Here is a 17,265-nt window from a genome sequence, read left to right on the forward strand (position 1 = left end):
TTTACTACAAATATCAAGTATATATTTGGGAGCTTACTTTTCCAATGTAGACTAAGATGAAAATTTATATGGATAAAAACTTTATATAATATTTAGCAATGTATTAACATTGAAGATTTTTGCCCTTGCGTATACTTTTATAAATACTGACCTGCACGTATTGCATATCGAGACACATTTCTTAATTTCTAGGGTGAGGTAGAAAAAGATGTTTCTACATTTCTTAAAATGTGTTTCTTGGGGCACCTGGGTGGCTCAGTCAGTTGAGCATCCGACTCGATTTTAGCTCACGTCAGCACGGTTCTGGGGTTGGAGCCCCGGGTCCTGGGGTTCGAGCCTTGGGTCGAGCTCTGCACTGGCAGTGCAGAGCTTGCTTAGGATTTTCTCTCTCCCCTTCTCTCTTCTCCTCCTCCACACTCCCTCACTCTCATTCTCTCTCTCAAAATAAATAAATTTAAAAAATAAAATAAAATGCATTTCTTCACATCAATTTTTGAAGAACAGTATTACCGGGAAAGGACATGTTGAGGGATCAAGGGCACTGGTAAGAAATGAATTCCAAGGAGACTCATAAAGAGAAGAAATTAAGATGTTTCCTAAGTGTAAATTAAAAAGTAAATACTTTTCAAAAGAGGGGGAGCAAAAGAGAATAATGAAAAGATTCATCCCAAAGTGGAGTGTTCAAGTTATTCAGACATATGAGCAGAGTGTTGGTACCATTCTGTCAACTTGGGGAATGTTGGTGGTACAATGGACTAATGAAAGGCTATAGGACATTTGCTCAAGTTAATGGACTTCAATGCAAGTGTACATAAGAATGATCTGCAAGGGAAGAGTGTAGCTTAAGAGAATGAGGACCATGAAAATTCAGTGGAGACAACTAAGGGATTTTATTATACGCACTAAGTAGACTGAAAAACGTTTCTAAAAAAATATTTGTGGTATAGCACCAGCCATAATCAAAAGATTTTGCTTATTCTTACATCAGATTATTATGTAGATAGTACATGTGTAAGTCAATCTCACACGAGTGGAATAAGTTGATATCTTATATATGTTTTGTTTTATATGAATTACTCCATGCTATCAATTTACTAGATATGTATACATTTTATCAGGTTTTTTTTTTTACATTAAACAGATGGTACTTACTATCCCTTTTATTATAAATGATTAGAATTTGGCTACCCACTCAATATTTTTATTTTGTCTTTCTGAGTCATAATGTCTGTGTTGATGATGAACCCCACTCACACATACAAAAACATACATATACATGCATAAGTATTACATTATATTTAGAAAAAATTAGCTCTAATCATTTAATATTCTGATAGAATAACTTACAGAGGAGCATATGTTAATATAGATATAGATGTTGCATAGCTATGTATTTTCTTATAGAAGGAAAATATTTCATATATCCTATAAATATGCCTCATGCATGAAATATTTTCCTTCTATAAGGTCCAGGTTTTTAAGGGGTGGGGGGAAGCCTTTTTCTATAAAACAAACGCTTCCTCTTTCCTGTTTTTTACTTTATATACTTCCTTTCAATCACAAAAATATAATTCCCTTTAAATGTATTTTTGCATCATGTCATATTAAATGTGGCTTTTCATTATTGGTTTTGATGATTTTTGAAGATTTTTGTATTTAGATGGCATACACATTTTCAATCATGTCTTAATTACTTTTAAAAATGCTGCACTGGCTGAGGGACAAGACAGATAACTTGTTAAGCATTTGAAATTTCTGAGCTGTTTTCTCAGTTCTGGCAGTCACTACCCAAGTCCAGATTGTAACCTCCTTTCTGCCTCCAAAGCCTGCCTTGGCTCCGTGTCCAGTGAGGGATTATGGATTTAGCAAGGAAGGTAAGTGTGACTACAAGCATTGGCTCACCATCTGCTCCCCAGCAGAGCATGGGCCAACCTGCATCGCCTGCAGCAAGACCAGGGCACTGTTCTCCAGCCAGCCCCTTTCCACCCTGGCTCAAGACACACATCACATTCAGTCAGATGATTAGGTCTAAGTAGTCCATATGCAACAGAATATTTTTCCTAAATACCAAAATGAAAACAAAATGAATGCCATTTTTTCCTTCTCCTTACTCGATACATCAAGTTTTACACAAATAAATACTCTCTTAAGGTTTATGCAAATTATAGAAAAATAAAACTATGCATTATTTAGCAGTTCTCCTATTTCAAGATCTAACAGACTTTATTCACAGCATGTTTTTCCCTAGTTTATGCTGGCCTTCTTTTCTGATTCGACTTTTTAATTCATCTTTTTAAATTATTCCTTTTTAAATCATTATCTTGTGTGTCTTCATAGATTTTCGTGTATTAATCTATTATTAATTTTTACTATACTCAACTTAATCTTAAATTGTTTAAAGCTCTTTTAAGAATAAACACTGGCCTATGTTTTAAAGACAGCTTGTACTTGAACATTTTGCACATATGATCCAATAGCCTCACTCAAACTTAACTGTCAAATAAATTATAATTTTATTATGGGCATTTTATGCGTAGAATAATCAAGCATTGAACAGGAAAGTTAACCTTTGGGTTCAAGAATCAAGATGATTTTTCAGTTCTCAAGAACTAAGTATTTCTAGGCACCTACATTAACACATTTTATTTCTTTCTGGAATTTATCAATGATATGCTATTACACATTTTTGTATTTGTTTCAGGTCAAGTGCTTTAAAAAAAAAGATTTCCATAAATAGCAGAAAAACACGCAGTTGAAAGTAGCTTTCTGCTTCCTTTAGCCCTGTTGCTGATTTGAGCACACAGAGTGAACATGAAAATAAGCTGAACAAACATCTCACCCTTTTTACTTAAACTGTTGTCTGCCTGACTGCTGAATGCACACAGAAAACAATCTAAAATTGTATAACCCATAATACAGTATATTAAATTACAACATTGGTCAGTAATGGAAACTTATTCCCAGATATGAATTATTTACAGCCCATTTAAGTAATCCATATTCAGGTGTGGCAATGAAAAAAAGTGCAACATAAATCTTTAATGCTGACCGGTTGAGAGAGCAGAGCTGAGGATTACAGACATTTTAAAGAAAAAAACTAAACGAATTGATATAGCCTGTTCAGTGGCTTACTGCAGCAGCGTGCTAATAAATTGACGGATGGCATGTCAGGGGTAGGAGTTGAAATTCCAGCATTTCTAACTAAGGAGGGATCTAATATCAGACTACCAAAATAAGGAGTTTCTGAACCTGGTTGCCACAGGAAACAGCCCGCACATCTTTTTGTATACGCAAGTGTTCAAAATATCATATTTTAACAGGAAAATCCATGAAGGATTTCTTTATTTTAATTAACTCAGTAGCTGCATTAGTAATTTCAGCAAGCCACATAGATTGTGTTGTAAAACAGAGGGTGTATTAGAGGTAAGCTTTTCTTTTCCCTTTTCAGGGAGTTGGGGCCAATGCCTTATTTTGGGAAATAAACTTAACAAAGAAATCCCTTTAATCCTATTTTACATTTCCATAGTATATAGAATGGAATTCATCAACCAACCTAAAGGGGGAAAAGAAGCAAACAACTTCTGGAGTGTTTCGCACCATTTTTTATACAAATTGTGCAAGTTGTTAGCTACTTCAAACTGAAGTACAAAAGATCATGGGTGGAGGGAGGCTTTCACATTGCAATTTCTTTTGTTTCCTGGAGCAGTATCTATATTAATTCATCTTACAAAGATCATTGCTCAAGAACTAAATTTTGCATATATTAGAAAGCAGAATTAGCATTGCACTGTGTACAACATTCCATGCTAACTTCTCTCCAAGCAACCATTAAAGGTCATGTTTTGACGACTGAATGGCATGTCGGCACCTTGGTCCCCTGGAGAGGCATTCCCCAGGTACATGCAAAAGGTTATTAAATTACCTTCCAAGCAACACTATCTCTTCGGATGAAAATAATTACAGGCTTTTAGAGGCATCAGAATGCTTTCTTTCTTTCTTTCTTTCCTTCTTTTTTTTTTTTTTAAATTAGATGAAGATGCGGTACCTAATGACCGTTTTTGTGTGTGAGTCATATAGCCTGTCAGCGGTGACAGGACAAATGAGCGTAATGGCATAGCTTAAAGGGGAAAGGTTCATCTTAAATAGTGACAAATAATATTTAAATGGCATTGTTGGAGACCCATCATGCTTGTAAAATGTAGTTTGTATCTCTTCTTCATCCTTTAATTTCATCACTGTCAAATGGCATTAGCTGTTAACATGCAACATCAGGTGCAGATATAATTTTTAACTGTTAAATGTGCCCATGACCAAACATTATGCATCTTGATTTTTCCTTTTTTTTTTTTTTTTTTTGTACTTGGGTAACTCATTCCATAATTCAAAAAAAAAAAATGTACTAAGGGATCTGAGTCTAAAAGATGTCTTTACTAAGCGGAAAAAATAATAGCTTCAAAGTATAATTCCTTGAATGTCATTCTTGTTGTCAAGGTTCAAAAATGGAAAAGACTTCATTTTTAGGCTTAATGCAATTAGCAGATTGGGAGTATCATGAGCAAGATCCCAGATGCAGCGCTTTGGTCAAAATAGTCATGGGCAAACCAATATAATGACACATGTATTATGTATTCTTGGAGTATGCTGAAGCATAAAATGGATTGCCTTTTAAAGCAAATATATAACTTCAAATCCATGTAATAGGGTGAAGTACATCATTGCAAAGTGAGATTTTTCTCATCTATATCTAGCTATGGAACTTGAACACAGTTAACCAAAGGTGAATTCTAACCTTTAAATTTTCTTGAGATAATACGTGCCACAATGAACATAAGTAACCACTGAGATATCCCGTGCACAGAATTGCAGTTCTAATTTCAAAACTTTCATATAATGCCTTCTAATTCTTAAATATTTTTACACAGCTTCATCACATTTATTGCTACTTTATTTTCAGATCACTTAAGCCAAAACTGGAGACAGTTTAGGTACCTTTGAGTTGTTAAAAGTTATAGCCAATTTTCTGAAAAATTATACCAGCTAAAAACACAACATTAAATATTTACCCTGTTGGATGTTAAAAAACGCTTACAATGAAAAATGTTCACATATTGACTATTCAAAATGGCCTTCACTTTGAAATTGTGAAATGGAAGGGATTGCAGATGTACAAGAATAAATATAAAAACAAATGAGTTGACTTGAAGTGTTGCCGGCTTTCATAAACATGCTACTGCAATAACATGTGACATTAATATTTAATTACAAAAGCACTGCTGCAAAATCTTTGAAATTAATGTTTTGCAAAATTAACATTCAGTGCACAGAAGCAAAGTCGTTCCAGGCGCGACTGTGATTAACAATGCCATTCACTTTACATATTATATTAATATATTATTCAAGCTACGAATTAACACCTCCTAATTTAAATAAGGTGCTACATATCATGATGAGCTAAAATGCTTTTCTTAAAATGGCCCGTCTGATTTTAAGCAATCTGTGTTTATCATTTAATATTTTGTTATTGAATACTGTTCTCCGTAAAACTCCTTCTACTTTAATTTCAAGCAGAGGAGACCTCATTAAACGGATGCCTTCCGTTTCTAGGATTGTTAAGCCATTTGAACCATATTTTGTTTGTTAGCTAAGCCAGAAGTGCTGAAATACTACTGTGGGTATGAGTGTGTCCTTAGGCAGCCATACTTTTATTTCAAGGTTCTAAGAGATCCTTTCAAGCAACGTGCTTCTTTGCTTTCAACGAGACACTTGTTTGCACAAATAGCGCCACTATCATTGTGTCACAGATTTCTACATGTTCACTCCGACCGAGGTAAGTGCAGCTCTTTGGAAGGACAAGCTGCAGTCTCAAAACCCTACCTCCTTTACGGTACCTCAGAGCTCACCAGTTTCCTCTGAAAGTGAGAAGACACTTGGACATGATAGGCATTTGTTTTAATCTACAACTGTGGGATAATTGTCGTTCCTGTTAGGAATACACGTAGGGGGAAGTAGTTCAGGGGGCCATTTAGGTTTTGCTGAAGTCAATGCAAACAAAGGGCTTTTGTTTTCAGAAAAATGATCCCAAAGCCCATAGAGTCACACTGTGGAGAGCACCATTTAGAGCCTTAAATGCTTGTTCCATCACTACAACTTTGGGACACCAGATTTCAGTGAGTTGGTTATTGACATCCCTGAACTGAAAAACAATTATTGACATTCTAAGGAAATGTTTAGCAATACGAAGCAATTACTAAGACACCTCAGAATAAGTTCAGTGTGTTCTGGAACAGTTTTTCAGCTATATTTCCTTAGTTTTCAACCAATCAACAAGTATATTGACATTGGGCTGCACCCATTTCATAATTTTAGATCCCTGGAATGCAAAGAAGCTTTTGCTTATTGGTTTCGAGTTGAAGACTCATAGGCAGTATTTCTAGATATCTCTGTCATGTCATGATTCCTACTCAGGTTCTTCATTTATGTAACTGGATTTGAGATTCTCAAAAACTAGAAAAGTCCGAGAAATGCAAAATCACCTTTACACCATACACTATGCAGCCTAACTATAGGGTGTAGAGACTAACCTATTAATCAACAGGGTATCAATACACTGGTGCACTCTCCCAGTTTGCTGCAAAAGCAGGGAAACTGTATCTCAACAAGTTTCTCTTAAAGGCCTGGCTTCATCTCGGCCTTACCTTAATGCCAATCATTTCTTGCTCTGGAACCTTCTAATTTTCTAAAAGGCATTAGCAGAGCTAGTTCTTTTCTGAAAAAGAATATTTCTTTAAATTATTTTATGAAGTTTAGTTCTGATTCAATATTTTGTGTCATTTCAACAGTATGAGAAACCCTAAATTTGAAAATTGAGAGTACTTAGAAGTAAAATTTGAACATAATGGTGTTGATATTAATTATGATGTCATGGAAATTTCAAAGACCGTCTGTCCACTCTTTAAGGAAGATATGTTACTGGGTAGCATATTTTAGTATTCAATTAGCAGATTCATAGACTGTGGAAGAAATTAGAAATTTTGACATGACTCAGATTATATATGTGTAAGTAATCTGCCTATCCCTTTCATAAAGAAGAAAAGCAAGTCTTGAAAAAATGTTTTGCAGAGTGAATTGGGTTCTGCAGTATATAATCCAAAGAGAAAAGGGATTATTCTATACTTATATAATTTTTTTTAAAAAGTGAGTTAGGCAAGAAAATGTTTTTATGCTGAACATCTTGCATTCTTTTTTTAATATTAATTTGTATTGTGACTCTCTGTGAGGGTAGTAATGTACACAAACTTTCTCTAACTTATTTGGCCATGGATAATTCTTCCATAAAGCATCAAGGAGACCACAAGCCACATTTTAGAAAATACTACTCTAAAAAATAATGCTAATAATGAATGGTTGAAATTAAACCTCAAATATTTAGGTGTTTTGAAGAGAACCACATTTTAAAGATTATTGTTTTATTTCAATGACTGTAGAAGGTAGGATAAGGCAAATCTAGTAAAGGTCTATTAAAACCTAAAAATATAATTTTCTAGTAGTAATTTCTTGAGGATATCTATTGATTTCTTTATGATGATAGTACATAAAGAAAGTTCTTTGTATGGGGCGCCTGGGTGGCTCAGTCGGTTGGGCATTGGACTTCAGCTAAGGTCATGATCTTGCGGTTTGTGGATTTGAACCCCATGTCAGGCTCTGTGCTGACAGCTCAGAGCCTGGAGCCTGCTTCGGATTCTGTGTCTCCCTCTCTCTGCCCCTCCCCTGTTCATGTTCTGTCTGTCTCTCTCTCAAAAAGAAACAAACAATAAAAAAAAATAAAAAACAAAAAAGAAAGCTATTTGTATAAATTTTCCCAAACTATAAATCTCTTTGGAAAATGTACCATAAAAACCTGAAAGTCATTAAATATGTTAAGATATTCTATGCCAAAGGCAATGGGGGTAAAACTTTTAAAACTGTGCATTAAATATGAATCAAAGCCACAAAGTATTGTTATAATGATGGTTGGAAGGTAGGGACATTCTGGGTGAAGCTTTGTCTTAATGCTTGATGAATGATGTAAGTTTCTAACAATTTTATCGAAGGTAATACATTCTAAGAGATCCATGTCTTGTGAATAAACATATACTATAAGTGATGAATCGGTCCTATAAACACTCCTCTGATGATTCATATATTTGGCTATTTTATACATAGCAATATCATAATTAGACTCTATGATACTTTCAGGAATAAATGCCATTCTCTTTTATCTATGATAGAGATATCATATTCCTAATTCCATGCCATGTTACAGCAAAGTTCCAGGGCACCAAGAGTAGTTCATCTTCTAAATGCCAATTAGCAATAAGTTCAATCTTATCAATGTAGACACAGGACTGAAAAATGGGGAATCTTCTGACATTAATCCTCCCACCACAAGTTGGCTGCTTAATTGCAAGTGACAGTAATTATAAATGCCCAAATTCAGGCCACTGTCACAGTCATCACGTACCCCCACCACAAGTTAAAAAGCCTTTCCTTTTAGAAGAAATGGACCCCAATAACTGGTGATTCTGCCCACCTGGGTAAAGTTCATGTATGGGTAAACATACTTTGTCCAGTAAAGAATTTTGCTTAATGAAGGCAAAATTTGGTTAATAATGTTATAGTCAGAAGTTCACTAGTTTTGCTTTGTCCTTCTCCACCTTTCCTCCTCTTCACTCTCCCTCTTTCTAGGTGAAAATCAGCTCTGAAGTAGCAGTTCTTTGCTGGACAATTCCCTGATGATACTAAAGGACCCAACAGAAGGATGTGCCCTATCAGAAACCTGTATAATAATGGTCCTTCAAAATAGTTTTCTTATTAGTTGATTGCTTATGGCCATTTTAGATGAAGGCACCAACACAAAACTGGAAAACAGACCAATAGGCTTCTCGTATGCTAAATAGCAAGTAGGAATTCATACTAATGCACATACTTTTTACAGTTTTTACTGGCAAAAGTAGCCTCTGCATACTTTATCCATTCTCAAACTGTTAACTTTAATGACTGTGGTGTGTCTACTGACCTGATGTCTCCAAATTTCCTCTCACAGGCCCCTGATGACATTCTGGGCACAATATAAACCACATACTTTCAGATAGGCCTTAAATACATACTATCACATAACGGACATTTTAATAAAGCCCAGGAAAATACATAAAGAGAGCAGTGACAGTTGACTAAATGTTTTATATTTTCTATTTGCTCCTTGAGGCCCATCTAATTACAAAGTAAATAGTTTCATAAATTAGAAAAATAAATGATATATAATAAAATATTGAATGAATTACCATCTCCTAAGTGATTCTAACTCCTCTTTAATGTAAAACCAGTTATGACCTATTTTTGAGGGTACTAGCTTTACTTTTAAAAGGCAAACATTTTTCTTACATTCATTAAAGTGTGAAGTTCTACGTGAAATGTCCTAACTATCACAGACTTTAAAGCTCAGGCAAGTGACAAAAGTCTTTGGTTGTTCAAGTGAGAATACCTATTAGGAGACACAAGATGCCATATCAGTAAATCAAAGATATGTTGTATAAAAACATGCTAAAAATTAAGCTAATTATGAACACGAACAGGCAGGTTTCTTTTAAGTGACTTTCATTTATGGAGGAGGGAGGTAGATATTCTGACAATAAACAAATCTGCATTATTTGTGTTGGCAAAATAGATTTTTGTATGCCCTCTCTCCATTTTGTGGGGACATAAACAATAATTTGAAAACTAATAAAAAACTAATATAACTAATGACAAATTATTATTGCTATCATCACAAGGAGACACTCTGTAATGTGTTTATTTTAATGTGTTTGTTCAAAATGGCTTATACATTTTAATAGAACAATATTAACTGCCCCTGAGTTTCAGTTGAAATAGAACTCATACTCTTTTTCTACCAATCTTAATATTTTATAATCTATATGGATATCCTTCCAAGAAGCAGAGAATAAGATGGCATAAATATATTACAACAGAAAAACTGAGCCCTAGAAAGGTAATGCATGTGCTCAAACATACACAGTGATTTGTTAAGCCAAGGTGAGAATTCGCATTGCTTGATCCAGATTCATTCATTGCCTTCTACCTGAACTTTGGAGTTTACTGTGGGACACAGGAAAAACAATAATCCTCCCATATAGGGAAATCATGTCATCAGACCAGGACAAATGATATTTATTATGCCTCAAGAGGTTTTCATAAAAGTCTAGTTCTTTAAATAAATGAAAACACTTTTTTTAAAAAAAGGTAGAATGCACCAATTGGCAGCAGAAGAGATACTTTTAGAAAGTGGCCATCACCCAATTTCAACATAAGAAACTGAAATATTTTGGAAAATTACAAGCTAGATGACTACATCATTTACCATCTTTAAGAACGAAGAGAAATTAACGTATACTATTAATATATATCATTAAGGGACATGCATTCATCCTAAGAAACTGGGCAGAATTACTGCTACTGAAGAGAAGACAGGAAATGAAGACTTCTTGGAGACAGCAGTAGGCTTCCATGCCTCTTAAATAGACTTTGATGAATTGATCTTGTTTCAACAATAGTTGATGCTTTCAGCAGTTCCTTTTATCCTCTCACTCAGATCGATCTAAATTTCTGAGGAGTTCAGAATGAACATTTTCATTGGCCAGCTTTCCTAAATGTTGACCAGATGAACAAATGAAAAGTCAATCCTCAAGTTTCTTCTGAACAACTTCCAGCCGTGTGAAGCAAATCAAAGTACAATGCCATAGTGGTTGAAGCTTCCTACTCCCTGCTTTAATTTCTCCCTATAAAAGATATTTTGCACGTGTTGTATGGAATATGTTCAGAGTTATTTCATTCCTTTCCGATCCCAAATTTTTCTTATAGGCAAAGTTCTTTAGAGTTTTACTACCTGAAGCCACATTTTAAGAAAAGTTATCTTCTAAGCATTCTAAGTTTAGAAGTTATATAGATTTTTTTAAATATCCATGTAAACATCATAGTTAAGAAGCACATTATATGGAACAGAATATCCTCTGATTTAATTTACTTTTCCCGTTTCAGTATTTGGAAGATGATATTAAATCTCCATTTAAAAAGAATTTGGAGGGGCGCCTGGGTGGCTCAGTGGGTTGAATGACTGACTCTTGATTTAGGCTCAGGTCATATCACTACCCCCCTCACACACACCCTCACCACCCCCCTGCCCCTGCCTAGTGTAGCACCTGCTGTCTCTCCCCTAGGCCCCTCTCCCCCACTTGCACACTCTGTCTCTAAAATAAAAAATAAAATAAAATAAAATAAAATAAAATAAAATAAAATAAATTGGGAATTTCTGGCTTTTTCCAGAATACCACAACTCTAATGACAGTAAAAGGCATAGGAAACACTACCATCTCTCAGATTGCATTATTATTATTTAAAATCACACATAATTCAGATTATCTTCAGGTATAAGATGAAATGAAGGAAGTTACATATGTAAACACATACCTCTAGTACATGGTACACACATACAGACCAAACAAACACACAGGGACATCTTTACCAGTTGTAGCAATATGAATGATTTCATAAGCATTAATTGAGATGAGAATGACACTTCAAAAATCACTCTAACCTCTAATTATGGTTATAATGAAGCACCAGATTAACACTATTATTTTCTCCATTAAAAATTCAAAGTAACAATTTTTCTGGTGTTGAAAATAGGTGAGTGCAATTTTTCAGTATTGAAAATTCCTGAAAGAGTTAAAATGTCATAAAAAAATGACAAAGGCACTTTCACAAAATAATATGGCTATCACAGTAGAACAGAATTTTGTAGAAGTAGTGCACATTTGATGACTGTCAGAATTTACATAAGTTACTCTGCATGAATTAACTATGAGATATAAAATTCAACTTTGGCTTAAACACACATACACAGAGTAATTGTGACATTTTTAGGCACTGCAGCTATGACATCAAGGTAATGCCTAAATCATCAACACAAATATGAACAAAATGACTATGGCACATAACTTTAGCGTCCCAACATGTTGTGTGGGAAAGAAAAGTGGTAGTGTCAGAAAAGGAGCTGAAACAAAATGGGTCCATATCCAACAGTTTGTGTAGGTCTTTCTCATTGAAATGGATACTTGTCAATTTGGTGTCCAAAATAACCAGTCTAAAGTATTAGGGTCACAGATTGGGCTCACACAAGAAAACCCACAGATATCAGAATCTCTTGACATTATTAACTATTAGGAAAACCAAATCCTAATATTGAACATCTGTCCTGTGAAATTTACCATCTATCTTCTGATCAAGATTTCGAATGGTGCCCCCCCACAAAATGAAGTCAAAGGACTCATGGGGGTATCTTTGTTTCTCTCCCAAAGCCTAAAAGTTATACTCAACTGCAGCACAAAGAGTAAAGAGGTTGTTATTCATATTAACTACATTTACATTCCTAACGTAACATCCAGAGAGCTAATAGTGGGGTTATTAACATAACAAACGTAAATGTTCTATATAAATAATACTGTTTCAGGCCAGCAACCGCTCATCTGACAGCATTTAGGCACAGGCTCAACATCTGTTTATGAACACTTTGCCTAATGATATCATCAGATATCATTAAGTGCGGCAGAATACAGCATAGAGGCAGGTGCAGCTGCCTTCACAACCCATCACAGAGAAAGAAAAGAGCTGCATTCCCCATCCGAAAACCCATCATTAGGACAATTTTCTTCGACAAACCAGCCCTGTGATTTCAATCTGTATATCACCTGTAATTGTAGTTTTTAGCAAGAAGCTGATTCTATACATTTAGCGACGAATCACGTTGATGGCCTGAATACTGGAAACACATTTGTGGTACCAGCTGCGGCAGCTTTTTTTAGAGCCTGTGTTAACAAAATACTGCTAACAAGGCAATGCTTGGAGTGCAGCTTTGTTTCTCTTTCTTGTTCATAGTGTTTAGATGTGCATAATTATGGAAATTAGCAATTGATTGCTTCTCAATAATAATTGATTACTGGTCACTGAACTCTCCTGTAGCACTTTACCGAAGGTGAGGACATGAGATAAGTGAATTCTTACCAGTTCCAACCATATATAAAGAAAGAGACCAAAAAGAACTCTCGATTTGTACATCAGTTTCCATGATAAACAGACCAAAGGGATAATAGAATATCCCAGAATCTAGTTTGCCCTGAAGCAAATTGTAGAGATCATAGCAAGCCTGCAGAATTCTCCCTGTGGACCATGTAAGAAACATACATCATTTTTATATATGTCAGTTGGTCTTTGATTTGAAAATATTTCTACCCATTTAATTTATCTCTTTCAGTCAGTTTTCTTAAATTGTACAATTTAAGGGTTATATCAAAAAAATGAATACCAATTTTCAACACCTCTCAAATTGAAACAAACTGACAAAATAATGTGAAGTCTCTTTTGCAAAGAGGTACAAATTCAGAAACGTATCGTCTCAGACAGATAGCAAGCACTTCAAAATGACTCTCCTCTTTTTGATCTGCTGTATATCCATCAACATTTTGGTCGGTGCAGACTGACTTGTTTCAGTATAGCATAATGTAGGGAACGTTACTTGATGCTGCAGCTAACATTTAAAGGAGAATGCACTTATTTTTGGCTTAATCACTACTGTCAATTGGGACATAACGTATCTAATTCAAATTTATTGCAGTACATGGAAGCCTCACAGACAATAAAGAATCCGTGGTGTTTGTTAAATGGGAAACACCGTGACTCATGGTGTTTCAAAGATGGGAAGAGCAGTAGGGAAAAAAATTTAACTCTTTATTTTAGAAGAGTAATGAGCTTCCAAGTGTTAAATGATGCCCTCCCTGGTGTGTCTGTGAGAGAATACGTGTGTGTGTGTGTGAGTGTGTGCGCGTGCATGCTAATTTTTACAGGACATGGCTCTTCTGTGGCAATCAACTTTACAACCCGATTCACAAAAAAAATGCAGCTTGGTTAAAGTTAGTATGCTCAATTCAATAATGTTTTTATCCCCAAATGGGTAGCAGATTGTACAATCATGACTCAAAAAAAATATGCACAAGTTATAAGAATTAGGCAACAGTTTGAGAATAAAACTGAATTCCTCCTCTCTGCCCACAGAAGGCTTTCTCATATAATGAACAGGTGCAATTTCCAGAGATCTCTGTTCACTGAGATGGCAGAAGCCACTGTTTGTTGCTTTCCCCAGCAGCAACACAGGATAATATGATGATAAAGCTGTGATCAGAAACCAAAAAGCCACATCACATATATGTACACTTCTACTCTGTTAGTACATCTCTCAAATACAAATTTATATTCCTACCCTCCTAGCTCTATCTTAAATTGACATTTATGCACTGAATAACATCATTATGAATTTTTACACTACTTTGTACCCAAAACCTGCAAAAAAAAAAAAAAAAAAAAAAAAAAAAAAATCCAGGCAATGTGTGTGAGTCCATGTGCTTACGCCATTATGTTAGTGCCAAAAGGCGTTAAAAAAATGCAGACAGATTCCCTGTAATATATCTCTGGGTTTATTATCAGCGTGACATTTTAATGTGTGTTATTAAAATTATATTTTAGGGGTTGGGGTGGGGTTCAGGTGGAAGAGTACTTTGGAATATTGCAAAAAGTTGCACATAAAAATGATTTTGGTAACCTAGCGATGTCCTTGACACACGTTGGCACTACAGAGTGTATCTGCTTAAAGAGACATATGGCTAGAATGGCAGAAGTCAGAATTTGAAGGGTATTAGCAAAACCATGTGGGGGAAGCTTGAACTGGCTTAGGCTAATTGTAGCTCTTCTCTAATTTCACATGCTCTACACCCGTAAGCTAATTTTAACTATTGAAAGTACAATTTCCATTTTTTGAGGTAGTTTTAAATCCCATCAACAGGAAATCAGATTGAAAGCAAACGTACTTGCTTCTAAAGCCAGGTAACTTTCAACTGCTAACAGCATAAGGTAGAAAAAAAAAAATTGGTAAATGATCAACCCAAACCACTGAGCCGCTGGTGTGGTTTGTTGCTGTTGAATTACCGTTGAAGTGAGAGAAGCCTTCTAAGAAAATGAGGGAGGAGTCTTATCTTCTCAGCAAGGCTTTCCTGACCACGTAATAGCTCTGCAGAGGACCCCTGCATCCTTCCTCCTTAGTTTTATTTTCATCAAAGCCCTATGACCACCTGATATTTCTTGTCGTTCACTTGTTTATTTGTTCATTGTCTTTCTCCCCTTTCCACTGAAGTGTGAGCTCTGTCACAGAGGGATCTTACTGATCTTCTTCATTCCTATCTGCTTTTTAAACTTTTTTTTTATTGTTTATTTGTTTTTGAGAGATAGAGACAGAGCATGAGCAGGGAAGGGGCAGAGAGACACAGGGAGACACAGAATCTGAAGCAGGCTCCAGGTTCCGAGCTGTCAGCACAGAGCTCGATGTGGGCCTCCAACTCATGAACCGTGATATCATGACTTGAGCCAAAGTCGGACGCTTTACCTACTGAGCCACCCAGGCGCCCCTATTCCCATCTGCTTGATACCTATGAGACACTCAGTAAAAAATGTGTGAGATGAATAAATGTGACATATACAAAGTCCTTTACAGGCCATGGCCTGGGTGGCATTCTCAACTTCTCCTTGGAATGGTCAGGATCCACTAACCTAGGATAAGTTTCTAAACATTTTATGTCAAGTTTTCCATGAAATGCTATTTTGTTCATAACAAATGAAAAGTTTCACATGGTATTACTGCTGGCTTCTATAATCTAGCCAGAGAAATTTTATTTAATTAAGGAAAATTAGTTTAGCACTTCCTTAATATTTGCTGTAGTACTTTGCTACCTAATTTTTTTCTTGAATAACCAATTTCATAATTAAAGGCTTAGCTCAAAAGAACTTTTAAAAAATAAATCAGTCCATATAACCTAAAAAAATATCTGTTAGCGTTTGGATACAAACAGCAATTGTGAGACTACCTATATATGCTTTTTATTCTTGATAAAGATACTATAACCATATTAGGCGTTGAAAGAAGAAATAGCAAATTATCTATATTACTTCTTTACTCAGGGCTAAAGATGCAAACTGTTTTCCAAGAACCATCTGAGAAAATTATTTTTCATTTAAGATCCCATTCCCATAGTACCAGGACAGGTGAGAGAATGAGAGGTATATTATTGGAAGGTATTTTTCAAATGAGTAATCATTCTGAATGTGTGCATATCAGAAACTCCTCAAAGCCTGCCTGGCAATCTGTTTTCTACATAAGTTTGTTTTTATCTGTGGTTGGGAGCATTGATATTTAAATTTTCATTAACTACTTTCTATAATGAATAAGAAGTACATAGCTAAACTTGATTTGTAGCAAATCAATTTTGGCAGACAGCAAAAAGTCAAAAAGTTGTTTTTGTTTTTAAGGAGAAAGCTTCTGTTTAAAACAGTTAATGATTTTCAGAGAAAAGAGATTATTAACAGGAATAACCAAGATTGGAGTAAAGATAGGTAAAGTTGAGGAACCAGTGAAAGGCTTACGGAACCTTCCCCCTTTTTAATGTTCTGAAAAATTAGGTGCAATCTTGTCTTCCTCATTAGAACTGCTCCATCATTCAGAGTTATTTATTTTCTCAATCTGTCGATATTTATAGTAGAGCTTGAGGAATCACAAAATTGAAAGGTCTAAAGTAATGTTGAGAAATCATTCACTAACTCAACAAATATTGAGTACCTATCCTCCCTCCATGCTGCCAACAGGGTGATCTTTCAAGGGCAAATCTGATCTTTTCCTGCAGAAAATCCTGCAAAGATTATTCATTGCCTTAAAAATGAAATTCCAGGGGCGCCTGGGTGGCTCAGTGGGTTGCGTGTCCGACTTCGGCTCAGGTCATGATTTGTTTGTGGGTTCGAGCCCCATGTCAGGCTCTGTGCTGACAGCTAAGAGCCTGGAGCCTGCTTCGGATTCTGTGTCTCCTTCTCTCTCTGCCTCTCCCCTGCTTTGTCTCACTCTGTTTCTCAAAAATAAATAAATGTAAAAAAAATTTTTTTAATGAAATTCCGATTTCCGACTATAATATAAATGATTCTTAATAGCCCAATTTCTACCTGTTTTCTGATCTTCTTTCATCAGCCTTCTTCTCTGACCCTTCCTGACCACTCCACTCTGTGCTAAATTCCCCTTCAATGTCTGTGAACTTTAACTTTATCCTCTATCCCAGAACTGATAGTTCTTTGTCAACACACATC

This window comes from Panthera uncia (assembly GCF_023721935.1).
Source record: "Panthera uncia isolate 11264 chromosome C1 unlocalized genomic scaffold, Puncia_PCG_1.0 HiC_scaffold_3, whole genome shotgun sequence".
NCBI lineage: Eukaryota > Metazoa > Chordata > Mammalia > Carnivora > Felidae > Panthera > Panthera uncia.